This window comes from Oncorhynchus masou, chromosome 25, assembly GCF_036934945.1.
Source record: "Oncorhynchus masou masou isolate Uvic2021 chromosome 25, UVic_Omas_1.1, whole genome shotgun sequence".
Taxonomy (NCBI): Eukaryota; Metazoa; Chordata; class Actinopteri; order Salmoniformes; family Salmonidae; genus Oncorhynchus; species Oncorhynchus masou.
The window spans coordinates 22,091,877-22,104,222 of record NC_088236.1 but is presented as its reverse complement, the minus strand read 5'-3'; the positions used below and the strand labels follow the sequence as shown (position 1 = coordinate 22,104,222).

At 45.2% G+C, this 12,346-nt stretch overlaps 1 protein-coding gene across 3 annotated transcripts in view; it reads left to right on the top strand.

Annotated features, from left to right (window-relative positions):
* The first annotated feature begins 4,720 nt into the window (after positions 1 to 4,720).
* The window catches only part of LOC135513916 (semaphorin-4C-like), a 98,716-nt gene continuing 91,090 nt past the window's right edge, over positions 4,721 to 12,346 (top strand). For 2 of the 3 annotated variants that reach the window (XM_064936928.1, XM_064936926.1), the window contains exon 1: positions 4,722 to 5,252. The gene's annotated coding sequence lies outside the window, so the exon portion shown is untranslated. Of the gene's footprint in view, positions 5,253 to 12,346 lie in introns of all 3 variants that reach the window. The other variant, XM_064936929.1, reaches the window with a different exon arrangement.

Sequence of the window (12,346 nt, the reverse complement as noted above, 5' to 3'; positions counted from 1 at the left end):
GGGAAACAGAGGGTTAAATACACAACAGGTAATGAATGGGATTGAAAACAGGTGTGTGGGAAGACAAGACAAAACCAATGGAAAATGAAAAAAGGATCAATGATGGCTAGAAGACCGGTGACGTCGAACGCCAAGCACCGCCCGAACAAGGAGAGACAACGACTTCGGCAGAAGTCGTGACAAAGGGGCTGTCTCAAATGGCACCCTATTCCCTATTTAGTGCACTACTTTTGACTAGGGCTCTCGTCAAAAGTAGCACACTACATAGGGAATAGGGTGCCATTTGAGATGCAACCTGAGTGATTGCAGACACTACAGCGGAGGCTCCTGGGAGTTGAACTCTGACCTTTGTCATAATGAGGCTGTACCCCACTTCTCACTCAGCCCTGGCCTTCTTTCTACAGCTGTCTGTGTCACCATGTGCTCAATACTGTTCTAAAACTGTTTCTACTGCTGCTCATGACTCATTTAAACTGGGTAAGACAGACTTGCTCCACTCTGGGACCGAAATAAGAAGAATTGAACAAAACAATGATTTAGCATTTCAAGTGTGTTGTTATCTCGCTTATAATACGCCTGGGGATATTTTCTCCCCTTGAAGCTGGAGCACCACAGGGTTTAACTCCCATCAATACAACAGTCTAAATCTCTCTCTTGTTGCCAGGAAGATTGACCTGATTTGTGAATCACCCTTTTTGGTAATCCCTACTATGTTTACCATGTGAATCCAAATCTCTACACTACCTTCACAGAGTTGGCCTCACGCAAATCATCCGTCAATCTCTTTACAAGGGATTTATTTAGCCACAGTTATAAAGGTTTGTGTCTGTATGTGATTTGATTGACCTGCCTGGCACTATGTGTTTTTACAGTGTTGTTCACACACTGGATCTCATAGATTTAGCTCCTATCAGCTGGCATGATATATGTTTCCCTTTGAGACCAATTCATCACCACGTGACTGATGAAAGCCCTTTCTCTCTCTCTCTCTATCTCTCTCTGCTTCTTTTTTCAGCTGATAACATAACCCTGCTAGCTTATAGATTCACATCCATTACATTTCATTTAAAGCATGAACATGCCAAGGCAGTAAGGTCGATGGTGGCTTATCAAACCAGTTCTTACAAAAAAATACCCTTTAAATCTATATGATCTATTTAATCTCTGGATTAAATAAAAATAATACAAATCTGCATATTTTATCGCTTTTAATTAACTTTGGGCTAAAAAACACTGTTTGACTGTAGCCTATTGAATTGTTTGGAATTGAATTGTTATTGTCTTTCCTAACTGCTCTATCATCGCTCTAACTACATATTGGGTGTTTTACAAGCTGACTGTTGGATTTTGACTATCTTTCTTGCCATCTCTGTCAGCAGCTCTAATTTATGCTTTAAGAGTTGATTCAAACTGCAAAGGCCTAAAATCTGACAGTAAAAAACGATGCCAACTAAACTAAAACTAATTTAGCTCCCCCTCCATCCTTCCCACTTCTCACAGGTGTTTGAGTTAAGCAAAAACACTCCATGGATTGGAGGTGTGAATTGGTATGCTAAAGTAGAATGTCTCTTGTTTTTCTCAATGCTACTTAGTGTTTATGTAACCATCTGCTTACCGTTCCTATTGGTAGGCACCATACATCAACATTATACTGAACTATAACTGAAGTACCAAAATGTACTTTGCCCAACTGGGATTTTAGTGAAATGGGCCCTCCACATTATTTAAATACATTTTATCTATGCCAGAATCGCTTGACGCTACGAAACCCCACTGTCTAGAGATTTCTGTCAAACATATGAACTGACTGAGATGTTTGTCATTTCACTTTGATATTTCTGTAACTGGTATAGGCCAATTTCTGAACATGAGCAAAATATTTACCATGAGTCTGTCAGAAAAACAGCACAGGACATAATGCAGTACAATACCTAGCCCACTGTGATAACATAAACTACTGTACCTACAGTGTAAATGCAAACATTTTCTTCGCAGTCTATAGTAACCATTTCAAAAATCTAATCAAAAATCAAATAAAACTTTATTTGTCACATGCACCGAATACAACCATGAAATGCTGACTTACAAGCCCGTGAGACAACAATGCAGTAAAGAAAAATAAGAGTGAAGAAAAAGATTTACTAAATAAACTAACGTAAAAAATAAAAGAGCAACAATAAAATAACCATACACAGGGGGTACTGATAATGAGTCAATGTGTGGGGGCACCGGTTAGTCGAGGTAATTGAGGTAATATGTACATATAGGTAGGGGTAAAGTGACTATGCATAGATAATAGATAATAAACAGCGAGTAGCAGCAGCGTAAAAAAAAGGGGGGTGGGGGAGTTAATGCAAATAGTCCGGGTAGCCATCTGATTAGCTGTTCAGCAGTTTTTTATGGCTTGGGCGTAGAAGCTTGCTGTGCGGTAGCAGAGAGAACAGTCTATGACAAGGGAGTCTTTGGCAATTTTTAGGGCCATCCTGTGACACTGCCTGGTATAGAGGTCCTGAAGGGCAGGAAGCTTGGTCCCAGTGATGTACTGGGCCGTGCGCACTACCCTCTGTAGCGCCTTGTGGTCGGAGGCCGAGCAGTTACCAAACCAGGAGGTGATGCAACGGGTCAGGATGCTCTCGATGGTGCAGCTGTAGAACCTTTTCGAGGATCTGAGAACCCATAACAAATAGGGAATAGGCGTTGTCGTGCCCTCTTCACGACTGTCTTGGTGTGTTTGGACCATGATAGTTTGTTGGTGATGTGGACACCAAGGAACTTGAAGCTCTCAACCTGCTCCACTTCAGCCCCGTCAATGAGAATGGAGAAGTGCTCGGCCATCCTTTTAGTCCACGGTCATCTCCTTTGTCTTGATCACGTTGAGGGAGAGGTTGTTGGCCTGGCACCACACTTCCAGATTTCTGACCTCCTCCCTATAGGCTGTCTCATCGATGTCGGTGATCAGGCCTACCACCGCTGTGTCACCGGCAAACTTAATGGTGTTGGAGTCATGCTTGGCCACACAGTCATGGGTGAACAGGGAGTACAAAAGGGAACTAAGCTCGCACCCTTGAGGGGCCCCCATGCTGAGGATCAAGGTGACAGATGTGTTGTTGCCTCCCAAAACCACCTGAGTTTGGCCCATTACGAAGTCCAGGATCAATGTTACAGAGGGAGGTTTTTAGTCCCAGGGTCCTTAGCTTAGTGATCAGCTTTGAGGACACTATGGTGTTGAACGCTGAACTGTAGTCAATGAACAGCATTCTCACGAAGGTGTTATTTTTGTCCAGGTGGAAAAGGGCAGTGTTGAGAGCAGTAGAGATTGCGTCATCTGTGGATTTGTTGGGGCAGTATGCAAATTGGAGTGGGTCTATGGTTTCTGGGATGATGTTGTTGATGTGAGCCATATGACCAGCCTTTCAAAGCATTTCTTGGCTACAGACATGAGTGCTACGAGTCGGTTGTCATTTGGGCAGGTTACCTTGGTGTTCTTGGGCACATACTCGGACAGGGACAGGTTGAAAATGTCAGTGAAGACACTTGCCAGTTGGTCATCGCATGCTCGGAGTACAGGTCCTGGTAATCCGTCTGGCCCTGCGGCCTTGTGAATGTTGACCTGTTTAAAGGTCTCGCTCACATCGGCTACAGCGCGTGTGATCACACAGTTGTTCAGGCAGAAGATGTGGTATATTTAATGTAAAAATATAAGACAATGTTTATACGAACCCCTTTCAAAGCCTTTTATTCACCACTTTCTTGCAGGTACAGTATACCCCTTTTATACATCAGTGAGTAATGGCATAATTGGGAGAGATGGGGGGTGTTGTTAAATCATGTGGCCAATTTGCATTTCCAATTAGGGAGGTGTTAAACAATGGAAGTGTTAATGATGTTATTGACAAAGACGCAAGGAACCATTCATAAATGCAGGAATCATGACTAGGTCTACAGATGAGTTTTAATTTACCAAGTTGAATTATATATTATATATATATTATCCCAATACCATGTTCAGATATACAAAAATGTAAAAAAGCAGGCATGGTAAAATAGTGGGATCTGTGTCTGTATATGAAAGGTATATAAGAAAAACAACCAATCATATTGACATATTGACATCATTATTATGCTTGGCTCACTGTGACAACATAGTTTACAGTGCATATAATGTCAAATGCATTCACATAGGCACACATTAATCACAAATTCACTTACGAAGAGACAAAGAAGATGTTTTTGTATGAATCTATTTGTATGAAATGTCATGGGAATGTGGGATTATCAAATCGAGCTTCTTTCCTGTACCTAATAATCGCCCCACCGAATCTGCCAATCGTAATCCCATGTTTTGTATGTTTACTCTTTGAGATCTGTTTTCTTCCCCTCCTTCATGCAATATCGTCCTACAATATTTAATCCTTGCTCGTCGTCATCAGACAGACATATATACCTCTATTGTGTTAACAACAAAGTCCACTTCCTACAACAAATTCCAATAATGGTATAATATTCATAGACTATGCATATATTCTTCTAATGTCATAGCGTGAAGTTACCATTACTCATCAAAAGGGCTATTGTTCTGTAACGTGACTTTTGGGACTATCGGGTCGCCGAGTCTGGACAATGCACAGGGGTGTGTTTGGATGGAGACCTGTTTATGCCTTTATATCATCCCTGGTCGGTCCCTACAGTGATACGTACTGCAGAAGCATGGTACACTGCAGTGTAACGGCACACTACTCCACCGGTATTCCACTGGAATATATGCTTGCCAGCGCCACGACCAACCCATACCCCTGTCTCTCTGCTATTTTACATCTGTAGAAACTTCTACATATCGAGAGTTGTGCAGTTCTGCGTCGGAGAGACGTCAAGAGAGCACCAAGGCCAGGTTTTATATGCTTTGGAAGTGAATCTTATTTGCGAATGATTTCCTCCTTGGTTTCGTATTACAGAGGGAGTGAGTGGAGCAGCGCGAGTATCGCTATGTAAACCAACTGCATCATGACATGTTTTACCGATGTTTCGCAAAGAAATCTAAAGGAAAAACGCGAACGAATAGCCTTCAGCTGACATTTGTTAGTATGTGGAATAATTTGTAACTAACTGAATGGTCCGAAAACAAAGCCGAGATAGCGGAAAGGATACGGTATCTGTCGTTAGTTTACGCGGAGGGAACTGACCGGGAGAGTAGGCTCTTGCATTATTATCCCCACAGCTGCTGAACAGAGGAGCATAAGTGAACGAATACTACGGTAAGTTTGTTGCAGTCATTGCAACATTATTACAATCATATGAGCGTTATCCTGTAGGTTGGATATATTGTGAGACTGCCTAATGTTGGCTTTTTAAAGTAACCGAATAGGGGGAAGAAAATTGGAAAAACATCTGATCCTGTTTTTGGCTTCGTCGGCAGGGCTCCAACTGTTGCCCTCAGCTTTAAAGGTAGTCTTTTACCGGGTTATACGCACACTGGACAATATTTTTAAACCAATTTAATTGCGTATTGATGAAACTTTATCTCTGTTTCGTCCACAGTAAACATAGCGCACTGCGGTTGGGAAGCAGTTGGAAGCGAATCAAATGTTTTTTTGTTCCGAAACCCCATTTAAATCCTGATTTAGACCATTATATTCGACGCAGTTAGAGATTATCTGGAGAGACGTTTTCCCCATTTTCTCTACATATTCACCATATTCACTCGACTTGTATATTTGATGTGTGTCGCGTCTGTAGTGAGGTATATCGTTGGTCCACTTGGAACAAAACAGAGTCTGTATGCTATTCAAATTCGGGCATAGAGGACCTGAACTGTTATAGCCATTTGAATAAATTGGATCGCAAAACAGCCAATGCAATTAGCTTGGATTCGAAAAAACCATCACGTGTCTTAACATGCCTATGTTGTTGTCACCTTATCGCTCATTTGGAGAGGACTTTATTTGAACGGTTATTACAGGGATCATCGACTAGATTCAGCCACGGGACGATGTTGTCTTGGACGGATGGTCAGGGGGCCAGAACATAATTACAAATCATTTGTAGACTGCAAAATCAGCGCAAGAAGACCATAATATATCATATTTGACTAAAACATAATAATTTCAAACCTTGCTTACATTTGTGTTATCGCATATATCTCTCTATTATGAGTGGGAATACTTTGGAACAGATAGTAAAAATGTAATCACTTGGAGCTGGTGTTCTTACAGTCTTTTGTGTTCAACTATAAAATCAAATCACCAGTGAGCCAAATTCCTCCAGTGGACCGCCAGTTGGGGATCCCTGCGTTATTACAATTATCCAGTTCACAGTGACACATTCATTCGGCCTCTTGTTTTGTCTTGCTTTGTTTTTAACGACAATGAAGTAAGTGTTAGCTTCATCTGGCTGATTACAGTAATTAGGCTACAGCATGGCCAGACCAGTGTGAGCAGAACGGTTGAACTGACTAGCTGGACAGCAAGGTTTGTGCATGGGAAAATTAAGACAACCAGAAAAACCTAGTAAGGTATAGGGAATGGTAAGGATATTATCATGTAATTATACCAATCTCTGTCTTTGTGCGTACATGCGCCACCCCCACGCAGAAATATAATGCAACATGGAAATTACAATGCCCATCTTGTTAGTGATGTTGATATTTCCAGGGTGTGTATGATCATCAAATCAAATATTATTGGTCACATACACATGGTTAGCAGATGTTATTGGTCACATACACATGGTTAGCAGATGTTATTGGTCACATACACATGGTTAGCAGATGTTATTGGTCACATACACATGTTTAGCAGATGTTATTGGTCACATACACATGGTTAGCAGATGTTATTGGTCACATACACATGGTTAGCAGATGTTATTGGTCACATACACATGGTTAGCAGATGTTATTGGTCACATACACATGTTTAGCAGATGTTATTGGTCACATACACATGGTTAGCAGATGTTATTAGTCACATACACATGGTTAGCAGATGTTATTGGTCACATACACATGGTTAGCAGATGTTATTGCGAGTGTAGTGAAATCCTTTTGTGTATGCCTATTTACCACACTTCTCCAGAGCCTGTGTGTGTGTCCATTTGGCAGGCAGGAGAAATGGTGGTGGAAGCAGGCACACTCAGCTCCCTTCCTCCCTCACCCTAGATGTTAAAGTGTCTATTGAGAGTCCGATTTGGCTCCTGCCAGGTTGATCTCTTCATTGTTACCACACAATGGCCCCCACATCCTGCTGCCTGCCCCTCCTCCTAGGCCCAGAACCCCCCCTCAGCCTCGCAGGCAGTCTCATGGTTGGCCTATAAAGAGCTTTTAATACTGTGATACCGTCATTCTTTAGGTTAAGCAGCGAGAGATGGATTTGTAATGGCTTGGCCCTCTTTATCTCCATTTTTCACAGCTAGCATGTGTTTGGTTAAGCTGAAGCTGGAGTTAGCTGAGACGTGGGTGCAGAGTGGTGGTTGCATCATGCCTGGGAGGCTGGGACATACTGTAGTCTACATGGAGCACCAACAGATGTCCTGTGTCTGGCTGCTACAGCGTATTCAGTCATCCCTGTGCCACTTGTGCCATTTAAATGCAACCGATACTGTAGTGAAGGACCACGCGTGGCAAACAGCCATACAAACGCGTGAATGCATGCGAATTACATGGTTAAATACATCTCTTTACTCTCCCCTGATGATGCTCGAGGTGACATAACACCTCCATATATATGCATGACTGGTTTCAGCATGTTTTGTTCGCAGTTCGCAGGCACTGATCTGTTTGATTGAGATTTACTGCACAGCTCAGTGAGCAACAGTTTGATTTTACCTCTGTGCTGCCACAGCAATCTGGGGACGAGATTAAAAAAGAGCCCCTCTCTTCACAAACTGTTTCATTGCTTTCCTTTGGAAGGATTGGACCCTTCTCCATCTTTTACTTTTCATTCCGCTCCTATCCCTCTCTCTGTCAGGTCTCCTTTCCCCCTAATTTTGGCCCTGTCTTTCTCCTACACCTTCCCTCCACTCTGTCCATCCTCTGACCCATCCTCTCTCCATTCTCCCATTCTCTCTCCATCCTGCCATCCTCTCTCCATCCTGCCATCCTCTCTCCATTATCCCATCCTCTCTCCATCCTGCCATCCTCTCTCCATCCTCCCATCCTCCCATCCTCTCTCCATCCTGCCATCCTCTCTCCATCCTCCCATCCTCTCTCCATCCTGCCATCCTCTCTCCATCCTCTCTCCATTATCCCATCCTCTCCCCATCCTCCCATCCTCTCTCTATCCTCCCATCCTCTGATCCTGTCTCCCATCCTCTCTCCATCCTCCCATCCTCTCTACATCCTCCCAACCTCTCTCTATCCTCCCATCATCTCTCCATCCTCCCATCATCTCTCCATCCTCCCAACCTCTCTCCATCCTCCCAACCTCTCTCTATCCTCCCATCATCTCTCCATCCTCCCATCATCTCTCCATCCTCCCAACCTCTCTCTATCCTCCCATCCTCTCCCCATCCTCCCATCCTCTCCCCATCCTCCCATCCTCTCTCTATCCTCCCATCATCTGATCCTGTCTCCCATCCTCTCTCCATCCTCCCATCCTCTCTCTATCCTCCCATCATCTCTCCATCCTCCCATCATCTCTCCATCCTCCCATCATCTCTCCATCCTCCCAACCTCTCTCCATCCTCCCAACCTCTCTCTATCCTCCCATCGTCTCTCCATCCTCCCTTCGTCTCTCCATCCTCCCAACCTCTCTCCATCCTCTCTCCATCCTCCCTATGCCTTCTTCATCCCGGTGTGTAATGAGTGGGATGGTCTTGTATCAGCTCTGTAGCAGGTCAGAGAGGACAAGAGTGCATTCAGTGCCAGTGGCTGGAGCTGTTATGGTGCGAGGCAGGCCAGCTGAGAGGTCTGTGGAACAGGAGCAGAAGGGTCATCTGGATGTGTGTGTTATGCCTTAAGAGAAGCGGAAGGGGTTTGGGCTGGGGCTGGACACAGCATTATGTGTAGAGAAGCAGGGGGGGTCGTATTTTAAGAGCACCATGGAGAGGGCTTGGGGTTGGGGGCTGATATAGGCCTGTGTTTTGATGATGCTCCCAGAGGCCTGTGTGCTGGAGGGAGGCTGCTCTGTGTGCACAGCTGTGGGCCAGAGAAAGAAACACTCATCGACAGACTGTGAAGTGTGGCTGGGTTCTCTCTGCAGCACACACAAACACACACACGCACACTGTCTTGTATAACTAACCTTGGGGGACACACATTTCAGTCCCATTCAAAATCCTATACCTAACCATAGTTCCTATCCCTAAAACTAACCCTGAACCTAATCCTAACACTAATTTGAACCTTAACCCCTAAACCCCCTAGATAGCATTTGATCTTGTGGGGACTAACAAAATGTCCCCAGTTGGTCAAAATTTTAATTGTTTACTATCCTTCAGATATCCCCACAAGTATAGTTACACACACACACAAACTACAGGCCATTACACAGTAGGCCTCAGGGCTGGTTAGGAGAGGAGCGGTCCTGTGAATAAATCACGCTGGTGGTTTCTGGCGCCGGTTCTGATTCTACCCTCCTAGCTCTACAAAAGATGAGAAGCTTTGGTCTGTCTTCTTGGTCAAAATACCCAGAGGATGTACACTGTAGTTGGATTTTTTGAGCTTTAGAGAAGCCCTCCCACTCTCTACGCAGTTCATAACAAGTCCAGAATTCTGACTGAGGCATTACATTATTTATGGGAGAGAGAGCAGAGGTGGAGAGAGCAATGACCTGCTTCTTTGTTACTAGCTCACCAATACTGACCATCTGCTGTTTCACTGTCCTCCCTCAAGGCTCCCAAACTGTGTGGGTTAGGGGGGCGGGGATTGGGTCAAGTGCATGTGCAGGTGTTTGTGTTATTTTATGAGCATTTGTGTGTGAGCTTTGCCTGGCATAATGATATTGGTTTATCGTAGTTTGTGTGTTAAACCTTCTCATAACAGCTTCTTAAAACAACCTTAAATGGGGTCACCTTTTATTTCTTCCATTTGTCTCATCTCAGCATTTGCTTGGTGTGCTCCCCTGAAGCAGCTGGAAGCGAGGTTACATTAGAGACAGTTGGGCAATGATTTCCTTTGTGCCAAAGGCTTGCCAACAAGCTCCGGCTGTATTAGGCCTACGTACTGTGTCTGCATCCCAAATGGCACCCTATTCCCTATAATGTGCACTACTCTTATGTAGGGATTAGGGTGCCATTTGGAACGCATCCATAGTAATTATTCACTGGAATGTTGCTCAGAGAGGAGATTCTTCTGTGGTAGATGGTGGAAGTTGGAACTCCTGCTGTTGCTGTTCACCTTGAACAGATGTTTTCAGCAGCCTGTCTTTCTAAAGTGCATTGTGTTTACTGAGCACCAATGTAATGGTTATCTTTTGTACCCTAGTTTATGAGATTTGCCTGTGTGTGTGTATGGTTGTTGTGCATGTGGTTGTTGTGTTTGTGTGTGGTTGTTGTGCATGTGGTTGTTGTGTGTGTGTGTGTGTGTGTGTGTGTGTGTGTGTGTGTGTGTGTGTGTGTGTGTGTGTGTGTGTGTGTGTGTGTGTGTGTGTGTGTGTGTGTGGTTGTTGTGTCTGTGTGTGAGTACATGCCTGCATGTCTGTGAGTTAACATGGTGGTGCTGGGGTAGGTGTGTGTGTGTATTGTGTCTAGCCTGACTGTGGGCCCTGCATTGTGTATGCAGACTGTGGTCCATGCCGATGAACAGCAGGAGACGAGCCCATTTTCCCAGTTGAGCATCGCAGTTTGTTTTTATTAGAGCCTTTTTGGGCATTGTTCTGTTCCGATATAGTTGCATTGCCTTCTCGTGTGACTGCGCTACCAAGCCGTTAACAGCAGGAAGTGCCAGGAGCACGACTGTTACACACACACACCCACAAACTGTTGCTGGAGAAAAATAACAATAAAAAGTAGCCCTGCAGCTGGTATGGAGCAGGAGCTTAGCCAGGAAGGAGTGAGGCTGAACTGAGTTGAGTTGTAGGCCTTTTCTCCAGGGGAGAGCCGGAGAAAAGAGGAGGAGGAGAGTGGGCGGAGGCACAGGGCCATAGCTTATCACTGGGTCCCACCCTTTAGAGACCCAGCCAAACCCCAGCTGAGCTCCACCATGGCTGGACTGAGACAGCTTTTCTCTCAGGGTGTGGTGAGTTGGTGAGTGGTGTTAGCCTAGCCTAGCGCCTCCTGTTGGCAGCCCAATGTCAGTCCAGACCAATGTCAATGCTCCCTTTCCCAGCTGCGTAAACTGCAGGCAGGGCCAATGCCAGACCTAGGTCCAATAAAGGGGCTGTTGTTAGGGGTGTTTGGCCCAGGCCCGTCTCTGTGGCGATGGGGTTCCCACAGGGGTGTATGTATGTGTTTGTGTGTATATGTGTTTACCCCCTTGTCCTCCCAGCCTGTAGCAGCCTGACTTCAGACCAGGGGCTGGCTGCACCCTGCACACCCCATGCTGATCTTTTCCAGCCGCTGCACCCTATCTGGCTCACTGAGATGGAGAGGGGGTGAAAGACAAAAGGAAAGAGGGTGAGGGAATTGAGGGAGTGAGAGAGATGGTGAGGAGGGAGAGCAATATTGATAGGGAGAAAGAGAGGGAGTGACGAGAAGGTAGAAAGAGAGGGAGAGACAATCAGGGAGAGAGGGGGAGGATGAACTCAAAGACCCCAATATATATATAGTAGGAAGAGAGACAGAGAGAGAAATGAAGAGGAGGAGTTGAGGGAGATGGAAGAGAGAAATAGGTGACACAGACCTGGGGAGAGTGAGAGGAGGGCAGACAGAAAGTAATGGAGTAAGGGAGGGCGGACAGAGAGAAATGGAGTGAGGGAGGGCAGACAGAAAGTAACGGAGTGAGGGAGGGCAGACAGAGAGAAATGGAGTGAGGGAGGGCAGACAGAAAGAAATGGAGTGAGGGAGGGTAGACTGAAAGTAACGGAGTGAGGGAGGGCAGACAGAGAGAAATGGAGTGAGGGAGGGCAGACAGAAAGAAATGGAGTGAGGGAGGGCAGACGGAAAGAAATGGAGTGAGGGAGGGCAGACATAAAGAAATGGAGTGAGGGAGGGCAGACAGAAAGTAACGGAGTGAGGGAGGGCAGACAGAGAGAAATGGAGTGAGGGAGGGCAGACAGAAAGAAATGGAGTGAGGGAGGGCAGACGGAAAGAAATGGAGTGAGGGAGGGCAGACATAAAGAAATGGAGTGAGGGAGGGTAGACTGAAAGAAATGGAGTGAGGGAGGGCAGACATAAAGAAATGGAGTGAGGGAGGGTAGACTGAAAGAAATGGAGTGAGGGAGGGTGGACAGAAAGAAATGGAGTGAGAGAGGGT